We start from the raw sequence: 12495 nt of genomic DNA, 5'->3' as shown, positions 1-12495 counted from the left end.
ATACTTTTCCTAGACATTATAAGTTATTTCATAACTATTGAAATTCAGAATTTCCACATAAAACTCTAACTTTAAACTCTTTTACAATTTAGGTCCCAAACATTCACTTTCTATTCAATTCTTTCAATAAAATCAGCATATAAACAATTTAAAGTTCTAATTCTATGTCAAATCATCATATACTTCCAGCATATATTCATAGAAACTTTCAATTTCTTTCATGGAATCAAGAACTAATGAATTCAACAAATGGACCTAGTTGTAAAAGTCACAAAAACACAAAAATTTCAAGAAATAATCAAGAATTGAACTTACTTGCAGTAAAAATATGAAAAACCAGCTTAAAGGAACTCTTCCATGGTGTTTTTGCTGATGAGAATGCAGAAAAATGAAGAGAAATCTAGATAATTCCACTTTAGTCCTAGCTTTATTAAGTAAATTTTACAATTTTCCAATTTTGCCCTTATTTTCTTGGTGATTTCATGCTCTTGCCGTCCAGCACAAATAGACCTTGGGTCTATTTGCCTTTTAAACCCTCTTTCTTTTATCATTTAAACTATTTAATCATTTCCCACAATTTTGCATTTAAAACAATTTAGTCCTTTTTGTTTAATTAGCTATCAGTACTTTAAAATTTCTTGACGAAACTTTAATACTAACTTATTAGCACTCCATACATATTTATAAAAATATTTATGGCTCGATTTAAAATTCCCGAGGTCTCGATACCTCGTTTTCAATTCTAATTATTTTAATATATATATTTTTGTACATTTCACTATTTCAAAATTTTTCCTAACTTCACATTTAACTTATACTCACTAAATTAATAATATTTCCTACTCATTTGTCGGATTTAGTGATCTCGAATCTTTGTTCGACACCGCTGAAAATTAGGTGTTACAACTCTCCCCTTTAGGGATTTTCGTCCCCAAAATCTTACCAGAAGAAGTTGCTTTCAACACTCATAAAACACCTTTACTAACTTCTTAGAATCATAATTTGATTTAACCTCGAATATCTTTTTCCATTCACCTTTGAACTCTAGAACACAATGTTGGAACATCTTGTCAAAATTCTAAATTACCCTCTCGGGGATACATATACTCATTGATCATCAAATGAAAACTCGTACCTCTTGAAATGATCATACAGATCTTTCTTTGTCAAATGAACAACCATAAACTAAATAACATTTTCCTTTCCGATGTTAATGACAATCCCAATTCAAAATCTATAGTCATTCTATCTCATAACACACTAGTATTATCATTGACGCAATAATCCTAAATGTTCTTAATGTTAGAAACACTTGCTAACAAATAGACATCTGAACATGAACTCAAAGATATTATGTAACGCTTCGTGCAATCACTAGTACATCTAACTCACAAGAAGATAATAAAGATCTTGATAATTTCTCAAAGAAAGCGGAAGAAAAACACGCTTACCAACTCTGGACTTCCATCATAACAGAGATAATATATTTCCCGCATGTATAAAACAAAATCATAATCAGTAGAAACATAAGAATAGTCTCACATAAATTTTTACCATTAACTTCATTTCCAACATATTAAAATAGAATTCCAAGAAGATGAAGAAATGACGATCATAAACCGACCAGACCAATAGGGCTTTCATCTAACATCATAATTAACTAGCATTCTCAAAACATCAGAACTCCACCAGAGACTGAACAACCACACACACATATCTCTGAGGATAAAAGAATATATAGAATACCCAAAAAAGATGATCATATTCGTTTCAACTGTAACTATCATACACAGACATCTTTACTACTCAATTATCATTTTTTTTTACTAATTCTGTCATCATGAACCCCGCATCATTCCATTCACTAACGAAAACCAATTAGGGAAAAATTTCAGCAAACACATACTTCAGACATTGTATCTGAATATGTCGACTAGCCGAGGTTAACTTTTTCTTTAACCGTGACATTACGTAATCTGAATGATCTTTAGAATAATCTGATATCTTTTTTTTTAAAAACTGTATTCACTTGTCAAACTATTTTCAACTCCGTCTGCATTATTAATTATTCCATTACTGTACTCATTAGTTTCACATTTGTGAACTTATTCAACATTTTTTTTTAATTTTCATTATAAAATACTACATTGGTAAGAGGGTGAGGTCGTAAAGCCTCTAACTGAGTTCTCATAAATACACACATATAACTTAGCGTTTATCATCAACATTATATCATCACAATTACATAATTCACTTCAAACAAATTAACATACATGATTATGTTACACGAACTTTTCAATTATCCATTTCAAACTAGTGTACTTAAACATACATTCCATGAATTTTGAGTAAATTTACTCATAGCATTTACTTAACCAAACAAGTCAGACACATAATATCATATGAATGCCACACAAACATAGATAAGTTTATCACAATATAAACTTTCATTTCATTCACATTTCATCATTTCTCAACTTTTGATTATCTCATTTCGTACATTGTCACATACATATCATGAACTTCTATTCTTACATTTCTAAGTTCCTTCTCATCATAAACACATTTCAAATATCTCAATATCACTAACTCATACTTCTCTTACCATATACATAATTTAAATTTAACATTTAATAATAAATAATTTGAATTATAGTAATATAATCATACGTTGAGTTGTTTGTACTCGATGGTATTACCATAATTCAAATTATAAATACTATAATAAATAATAGACATCAAACATGTAACAATATAAGTCATATGTGTTAATTATGCTTTAATTTCATATCTCGGCAATAGTCTTTCATCAAATGGCATCATATATCATCTATATTATCTTTAATCAATTCATGAACCTTTGGTTTAAGCTTTCAATATCATATCTCTATTTCAATTCACAATTCACATTTCTTTTCATAATTCCACTTTTTCACACTTTCTATAGTTTAATCGATCAAATTCATTCGATTTTCTCATTTCATTTACTCAACCGTATTAACATAACTCGGACTCGAGCGGATACGGATCCAACCAAACACACCGAGAAGGCACATTGTGCCTAAAGCGGTACATAGTACTGATCGAAATCGACACATAAGTGCCTGAAATACTACACATAAAGTGCCTGATCAGTAAAGCCGACAAATCCCGTACACTTCCAGTTCCTATGGCATGCCAATTATATCCGACTAGTCCGACAAGTTAATAGGGAATTCAATTCTCATTTCAATTTCACTTAATATTCATATTTACCCCTATTAACAAGACTCGGACTTTGGCGGATACACGGATTCCATCCAAACACACCAAAATGTCCAACCAAAACACACCAGTATAATCCTCCAAAACACACCAGTATCATATAATCCTCCCAAACACACCAGAATAATATAATCCATCCAAAACACACCAGAATAGCACAAAGTGCCTCTTCGGATAAATCCGAAGGATATAAACATCAGCATATCCAAATCTCATCTCCAAATCCCTTCTCAAAATCCTATGGCATGCCAACTATATCCGACTCATCCCGTACAGTTAATAGGGTATTCAATTCACTTTCCAAGTTTCCAATCAATACACATTTCAATTAATCACATATTCATATCAATTTCATCACATTCCCAATCAATAAAATTTTCAAATATAACATATATCCAAAATTTTATTTCCACATCAATCACATATATCCATACAAATTTAATTCAATATTGATACTTACCTTAAAATTTTACTTACTATACACATAAATTTAAATATAACATTTATTCATGCCTTTATGAGTTCCGACTCATCATAATCTACTTTTGCTTACATATTTGAGTATCGCTTTCAACATTATCGTAATTAGCTCGGTTGGGAAAGTATCTCTATCTTTAAGTAAAATAAATCTCATCAGAGCTGGAAGATATTAAATTATCTTATCACAAGTTATATAATGGCATGTATTTCTAAACTTAACATATGTTACGTTCGGCTCGAGAACTGACTAAACCTTAGCTCTGATACCAATAAATGTAACGCCCCTAACCCTGATCCGTCACCGGAATAGAGTTACGGAGCATTACCGGAGTTACCGATTCATTTATCAAATATTTCATTAATCCGATATCTTTTCTTTTCCACGTTCAAGTCTCATATTCAAGTCATCCGGATCTTTATAAAGAAATTTGATCGTCGTTTTCATTTATTTCATGTTATAATACATTCAACTAATGCTCTAAACAAAATTATCATTTTACCCTAAACTTTTAATTAATGACGATTTCATCCTTAGGTTTAAATAAAATAAAATTATTGCAATTTAATCCTTATTTCCACAGTTATTCTCACACAAATTGATAACAACCTATGAATTCTATAAAATGTCGAATTTTCCATAATTTCAACACTTTTCAATTTAATCCTTAAAACATGTTTTTCCACGATCTTGAGCTAAATTAATAATTTCATTCAATTTTGTAATTTAAATAATAAAATAATCCATTTCATGCAAATTGGTCATTTCTAACATTTTTTACAAAATTGCCGATAAAATTTTACTTTTATTCAATTTAGTCCATGAGCCTAAAACATACAAATTAGCCATGCTAGCTGAATATTCATACATATTTTCCTCCTCCTCCTCTCCATTCCACATTCTTAATTTATATAACATGCAACAAGTAACATTATCAATAATTTCACTATTTACTTATGTATATTCAAAACTGTCCATTTGCATCATAGTAACTAAATTATTTATATCTTAAGCTACAGAACTCGAAATTAAGATTCATTAATTTTCCCTGAAACTAGACTTACTTATCTTATTACCATAAAATTTTCAGAATTTTTGGTTTAGTCAATAAGTACAGTTTATTCTTTAAATTTGCCCCTGTTCTGCTGTCTGATAGTTCCAACCCTTCTTCATTAAGAATTAATTATCTCATCGTACGAGATTCGGATGATGTTCCCGCTTATTTCTATTGAAAATATACTCTTTAAGGATTTTAAACATATAAATTTAATCCCTTAATTATTTTTCTCCAATTTTTTATGATTTTCCAAAGTCAGAACAGGGGAACCTGAAATCATTCTGACATTGTCTCACAAAACTTATTATATCTCATGATTTACAATTCCATTGCTTACACCGTTTCTTCTATAAGAAACTAGACTCAATAAGCTTTAATTTTATATTTTATTCATCCTCTAATTAGATATCTACAATTTTTTGAGATTTTTCAAAGTTAGACTATTGCTGCTGTCTAAAACTGTTTTAGTGCAAAATGTTGATTTTCATTTTGCCCCAAATTTCACAGTTCATACAATTCAGTCCTTACTTAATTAACCCCTCAATTAAACTAATTTTCTCAATTAATACTTTTCCTAGACATTATAAGTTATTTCATAACTATTGAAATTCAGAATTTCCACATAAAACTCTAACTTCAAACTCTTTTACAATTTAGGTCCCAAACATTCACTTTCTATTCAATTCTTTCAATAAAATTAGCATATAAACAATTTAAAGTTCTAATTCTATGTCAAATCATCATATACTTCCAGCACATATTCATAGACTTTCAATTTCTTTCATAGAATCAAGAACTAATGAATTCAACAAATGGACCTAGTTGTAAAAGTCACAAAAACACAAAAATTTCAAGAAATAATCAAGAATTGAACTTACTTGCAGTAAAAATATGAAAAACTAGCTTAAGGGAACTCTTCCATGGTGTTTTTGCTGATGAGAATGCAGAAAAATGAAGAGAAATCTAGATAATTCCACTTTAGTCCTAGCTTTATTAAGTAAATTTTACAATTTTCCAATTTTGCCCTTATTTTCTTGGTGATTTCATGCTCTTGCCGTCCAGCACAAATAGACCTAGGGTCTATTTGCCTTTTAAACCCTCTTTCTTTTATCATTTAAACTATTTAATCATTTCCCACAATTTTGCATTTGATACAATTTAATCCTTTTTGTTCAATTAGCTATCAGTACTTTAAAATTTCTTGACGAAACTTTAATACTAACTTATTAACACTCCATAAATATTTATAAAAATATTTATGGCTCGATTTAAAATTCTCGAGGTCTCGATACCTCGTTTTCAATTCTAATTATTTTAATATATATATATATATATTTTTGTACATTTCACTATTTCAAAATTTTTCCTAACTTCACATTTAACTTATACTCACTAAATTAATAATATTTCCTACTCATTTGTCGGATTTAGTGATCTCGAATCACTGTTCCGACACCACTGAAAATTAGGCTGTTACATCAACATTGAGTGAAACTTTAGCACACGCTGCCACAACATGTGCACATGGATAATGAAGTGTTTGGAACCTCCTGCAATCGCACTGTCCGTTTCGAAGATCAACTCCATAGGACCTAGGTGGTATACTGGGTCGACGACCAATGGTCTCCGTAACTTAAAACATTTCAAGACATTGTGAATATATTTCTACATTCATCGACCTCGCCATTCGACGGTTTGCAACCATTACATCCCTGACATCTTCGACAAACATGTGTCCCTCCTCTATCTGGTTGACTTGTTGTTAACCCATTCTTGGCATCAAGGTAGCTAACCTATAGAATGTAGCTAAGAAGACAGATGAAATCGGAAGATGTCCTGTTTACAACAACACAGCGTTGATCCCCTCCACTAGGTTTGTGGTCATTTAACCATAACAAAAGCCCTCGTCAAAACTTTGAGCCCATTGCCACGGCTCCTTGGTCCCAACCACTATCGGAAAGATATGTTCGTTTGGCCCTCTATGTTACTCTCAAGTCGCATCATTCTTTGGCACAAAATGTGTGGCTCTAGCTCGTGTGCTGTATATGTATTAAGAAAAGATAAGTTACAGTATTACATTGCACTAAAACATTAAAACTTATATTGAAAAGATAAGGTAATCATTTACCTATTTTCACAACTTGTCTCTTTTAGTCTGCATTTCTATAATCTCAATGGAAGTTAGTCGTGATGTTTCGGATGTAGTAAACGGATCTCTATGGCACACCGAAATGACTAATGGCGGCAATTAATCATTTCCCTCTATCGGAGATGATGCAAATATTATCGTTGCTAATAACATACCTCCGTAGGTTAGTAAGGAAAAATTTCCACGATTCTATATTCTCCTTATCTATGATGAAAAATGCTATTGGAAACACGTTCCTGTTGCCGTCTTGAGCAACCGAAAGAAGTAGGATCTGTGTATATTTTCCATATTTCCAGCTGCCACCTACTTGCACAAACGGCTTACAGTGGGGAAATGCGCGCACACATGGATCAAACGTCCAGAACATCTGATGGAAAATTCTTTTTCCCAGTTGTAGTTGGTCATCCGAACCGTAATAAGGTCTTGTTTATAACTCAATGACAGTCCCCGGAACGTACTCCCGTATAGCGGCTATCCATCCCTGTAGCTTATTATACGACGCATCAAAATCCCCGTACAATTGCTCAATTTTCATCTGTTTAGCTATCTACGCCTTTCGGTAATATACTCGAAACTGGAATCGTGCCTGCATTTTGGCAATCAATACCGAAACTTTAATGGTCGACATGTCCTTCACCATTGGCATGATACACTTACAGATAGTTTTGGAATCAAGTTTTCAATGATCTTCTGTCATACGTGTTGATGTGCATATGTGAGGCTTAAAAAATTTTTGTATCTCCTACATCTGTGAATTTTGAATAAATACAGCTCGTACCTGCCAATTGCAGCTGTCAAGCCCAATTTATGGCCAGGGCCCAATACATTTAAAACCCAAACCAATTAACTAAATAAATCTAACCCAATCTCTAAGCCCAATACACCCAATAACCCAAAACCCACCTAAACCTCTCTCCAGTGCTGCACACCCGAAGCAGCCCCCCTCCCACGCGCCCCATTACTCGCGCAACCCACGGCCTCCGTGATCCTCGTCATACCTCCAAACGTACAGCAACAAAACATCTGTAAAAAGGGCTATAAAAGCCCTCGAAAAACACTGTAAATGAGACCTTTTTTTCTTTTTCTTTTCAAGAGAAACGAGTTACGGTTTTTTTTTAATACAATAAGCAAACGAAAATCAATAAAGATCAGCCAGGAATACTCCAAAGGTGATTATTTTTTGTATTTTTATTCTATTTTTTTATTTCGACACAAATACGAGATATAGAGAGAACGAGAGGCTTACCGGAGTTATATTACGTTCACGTCGTCGATGGGCCTTGTCTCGTTCGTCGTGGTTAGATTTTGGGGCGGTTGTAGGCCAGAATATTAGCCTTTCGACTGAGGGGGAAAGTGGAGGAGCTGAGAATGTTATAAGCTTTCAAGGTTTTTCTTTTTAAAAACAAAAGGTTAAAATGTATTTTAAAATAAAAAATGGTTTAAATAATAAAAGCTGAAACAGCATGGGGAAGGGGAAAGGGATAGCGTGTTTGACTTGGTCCACGCGCACTTTCCCCTTAAATGGGTAATTTGTGTAGCCAGTCCTTCCTATTTGCGCCACTCTTGATTTGACCCTATTTGGTTTTTTCATTTTTACCCTGAAGTTTGCGCACCTTTCTAATTTAGTCCGCGCATGAGTGTGTTTTTGGGGTTGGGAATTTTTTTTTAGCCCTTACCTTTGCGCGCATGATGCTTTAGTCCTTTTCAATTTCAATGTTTTTTTGTTTGTTGATTGTCTATCTTAATTTGCTTTTATTTCAATTAAGCTTTTCTTCCTCATTTTAATTTGTATAATTCATTATTTCTTTAAATTCATTTGGCATTCATCTTTTTTATTTTATTTTTATTTTTTCCTATATACATACATTTTGAATTACTTTGATGAATTACGTTGTTGTTTTTTTGTTTTTTTTAAATTATAAGTTTCTTTTTAAATTTCTTTTATATAATATTATTTTAAAATTTTGCATGATTTTACATTTAAATAACTCTTATGTGTTATTATACATATATAATTTATGATAAAATTAGCTCTATTCCAAATAGATTATTGCTTTCATATTATTTTATGTAAATACTTTCTTTTAAATTTATTATATATATATGTATATTTTTTAAAAAATTATTTTTCCTAATTATCGTATATAGCTATTATTTTTTTGAAGATCCCGTTTTAAAATTATCTTGTGTTTATTTCGACTAGTTTCTTATTATTAATATGTATATTATTAGGAATCCTTTTTCCTATTATCTTCATTTCATATATTTATATAATTGTTTTTATTTCTTTTGTTTGTACCATTATTAACATGTTACCATTACCATTTTATTATTTGTCATTAAACCTTTTTTTTTTGCTACTATGTTTTATTGTTAATATGCATCGTTTAGTTTATTATGGTAATGTTATTTGCATGTGACATACCATTATTTTCGTTTTTTAAATTTTAATTGCCCAAATTCATTTATTCACAGATTTATTCTCAATTGTTTTTAAAATAATGGCAATGTTCGGTATTTAAAGAATTCAAAGGATCGTGCCCTAATGTACTGGGTTTCGCTTTCTTTGTTTGTCTTGAATATCAGAATATCCCTTTACTGGTTCACTCTCAAAATTTTTCAAAATAAAGGCAATATTCGATATTTAAAGAATTCAGAGGATCGTACCCTTACGTACTGGGTTTCACTTTCTTTGTTTGTTTTGAATATTCAAATATCCTCTTAAAGCTAAAACGCACGTTTTAAAGGCAAGATCACATTTGAGAGTCAAAAATGTTGTGTCCAAACGTACTGGATGTAATGTTTTACCTCAAGGTGAGATGATCTTTAATACACATTTGACTTACCTAAATGTTTTAAAAGCCAATAAAAGGAGGATCGCATTTTGAACTCTGTCCAAATTTTTAATTTTTCGACATTTAAGACACTAATTAATCGATTAAGTACCAATTTTGGGCGTGTCGAGGGAGCTAATCCTTCCTCGTACATAACCGACTCCCGAACCCGTTTTCTTAAAATTCGTGGACCCAAAAGTTTTATAAGGTGGCCCAATTACACCTCAAAAAAAGATTGGTGGCGACTCCCAACTTTCGTTTTCAAAAGTCGATTCCCATTTTCAAAAAATGATTTCGACAGCTTGGCGACTCTGCTGAGGACCAATAAGAGAGTCGAGCTGTAAATTGATTTTTTTCTGTCTTCTTGTCGAAATTTAGAAATTCAGTTTTCTAAAAATACACGATCCTCGCTTTGCATTTTTTGTGTCCTTGTTGAGTTTTTTTTTTCGTTGAATTTCTCTATATACTCTCGCATCATATCGCATGACCGTTATGGTCACACCTCTTAAGTGGGAGTGAGAAACTATGCTTTCGTGAGGTTTTCACCTCCGCATGGGCTAGGGCATCGCTTCCGGAATACATTCGTACTTATATCTTCGTGAGGTTTTCACCTCCGTATGGCCGTAGGGAAATGTATTCCCCTAAACTGAACTTGATCCATATAAATCTATAATGGGCAAGGATCGAGGAATCTGCTGGTTCGGTACTTTTACTTTAGAACTAAACCACATATAGTGAGCTGTAGGAACCCGTCTTAGGTAGAATTATACCTAGCCCTAGTGGTTGCCCGAATAGGCGTTTGATAATTTCTTGATTTCTTTGATTTCTATTCTTATGCATAATTCTGACTTGTGTTTTTCCTTCTTTCTTTAATAGAGATTGCATAACATTTTCATCATAAAAGGAGATATCGATACACTGTTAGGTTACTAATAGAAAGTTTTGCCATGAAGAACGAATTCCTTGATAAAGTGAAAGACAACGCGTTTGTCCAAAGATGGTCGGAGAATGCACAGTTAGAGAAAGGTGACAGTTCGACAGAGGGGTACACGTCGGAGTTATGGGACTTTACTCGTATTAGTGTGGCTCAGAATAATCTTCAGGAGTTGAAAGAATTATGGAGTCACTGGGATGAGGAGATGAAGCAGCTACTCTACTGTAATTATGGTGATATTCCTTATCTCCTCGATGTTAAGGTATATAGGTATTTGTTCCGAGCCATGGCTCAATTTTGAAATTCCGCCTACAGTTGTTTTACTTTCGGAAAGGTGGATCTAGCACCTACTGTCGAGGAATATACAGTCTTGCTTCGTTGTCTGAGGTTTCAAGTTGATAAGATTTATTCTAGAGCTATCAATACCCCAAACTTTGTAAAGAGGTTGATAAACATCATTGGGATGAGTGAGCAGTGGGTTACAGCTCGAGTCCAGCAGAAAGGCAATGGAAAGTACATCCCTTGGGAAAATTTGAGAGATCTGATCCTAACACACCCTGATATGAAGAAAAGAGTTGATGTCTTCGCCTTGAGCGTTTATGGTTTGGTTATTTTCCCTAAGGCTTTAAGGCATGTAGATGAAGCAGTCACTGATCTATTTGACCGATTTGGTAAAGGAGTCACCCCTGTTCCTACAATCTTGGCTGAGACTTTCAGATCTTTGAGTGCATGTCGGAGGGCAGGTGAAGGCAGATTTATTGGGTGTGCACAACTCTTGTTAGTATGGTTTCATAGCCACTTTTGGAGGGTAGAAAAGGCCTCTTACCAGCCTTTTCTTGGAGATTACTCACTTTTGAAGGAGATAGTAACCATATCGAGAAGAGATGACATAACAGAGGAAAAATGGATGGTGATACTTCAAAATCTCCAAGAGGAGGATATCGAATGAAAAGCCCCTTGGATGGTTTCCGATGAGATTCTTTACCGATGTGGAAGTTATGATTGGGTCCCTTTGTTGAGGATTTGAGGAGCCGTTAGATACGCCCTTCTACTTGTATTGAGGCAATATAGATCAAGACAATTCATACCGATGATGCATGGGCTAGCTCAGAGTGGGTTCTCGTATGGGGAGAAAGACTCCAAGAAAAAGAGCCGCGAGATTTATAATGTCTGGAACCAAACCTGCCGGATAAAGGGAGTTGCTGTGAATCCAATGGTGACTCCTGAATATAATGAATTGTGGAGTAGAAGGGTTAACGACAATATCCCGAAGCCAAATTTAGAAGAAGCTTGACCGATAGAGGAATATCTGTGAGTGGTCCCCTCCGAATTGGAAATCATAAAGCAAGACTTTGAAAAGAAAACCTCAGAGTTAGAAAAGAAAATAGAGCAGTTGGAGGAGGAAAAAGTGTACTTAAAGCTGGATGTTGATGTTCAAAAATCTGAGGCTGAGAATTTGAGAAAGAGAAAGAGAGAGGTTGAGGAGGACCTGGACAATCTGAAGACTGATTACAAGTGTGACAGCCCAAAATTGACCCTAGTCGGAAGGTGGTCTCGGGACCACAAAACCGAGGCATAAAAATAATTTAAAATTTATTTCGATGCCTATAATATGTGTGTATTCATGTATGACATTTTTTGATGATTGATTTAGTGTTATAAAGGTGAATTTCACTAGAAAGGACCTAGTAGTGAACTTTGAAAGTATGATGGGGGAAATGTGTGATGACTAATTAAAGCATGCATGCAAAATAATGGACTTGCATGTCAAATTCCCCT

The sequence above is a fragment of the Gossypium arboreum genome, chromosome 3 (assembly GCF_025698485.1).
Source record: "Gossypium arboreum isolate Shixiya-1 chromosome 3, ASM2569848v2, whole genome shotgun sequence".
NCBI lineage: Eukaryota > Viridiplantae > Streptophyta > Magnoliopsida > Malvales > Malvaceae > Gossypium > Gossypium arboreum.
The sequence above is the reverse complement of the archived record's forward strand: the minus strand, read 5'-3'. Positions refer to the sequence as shown.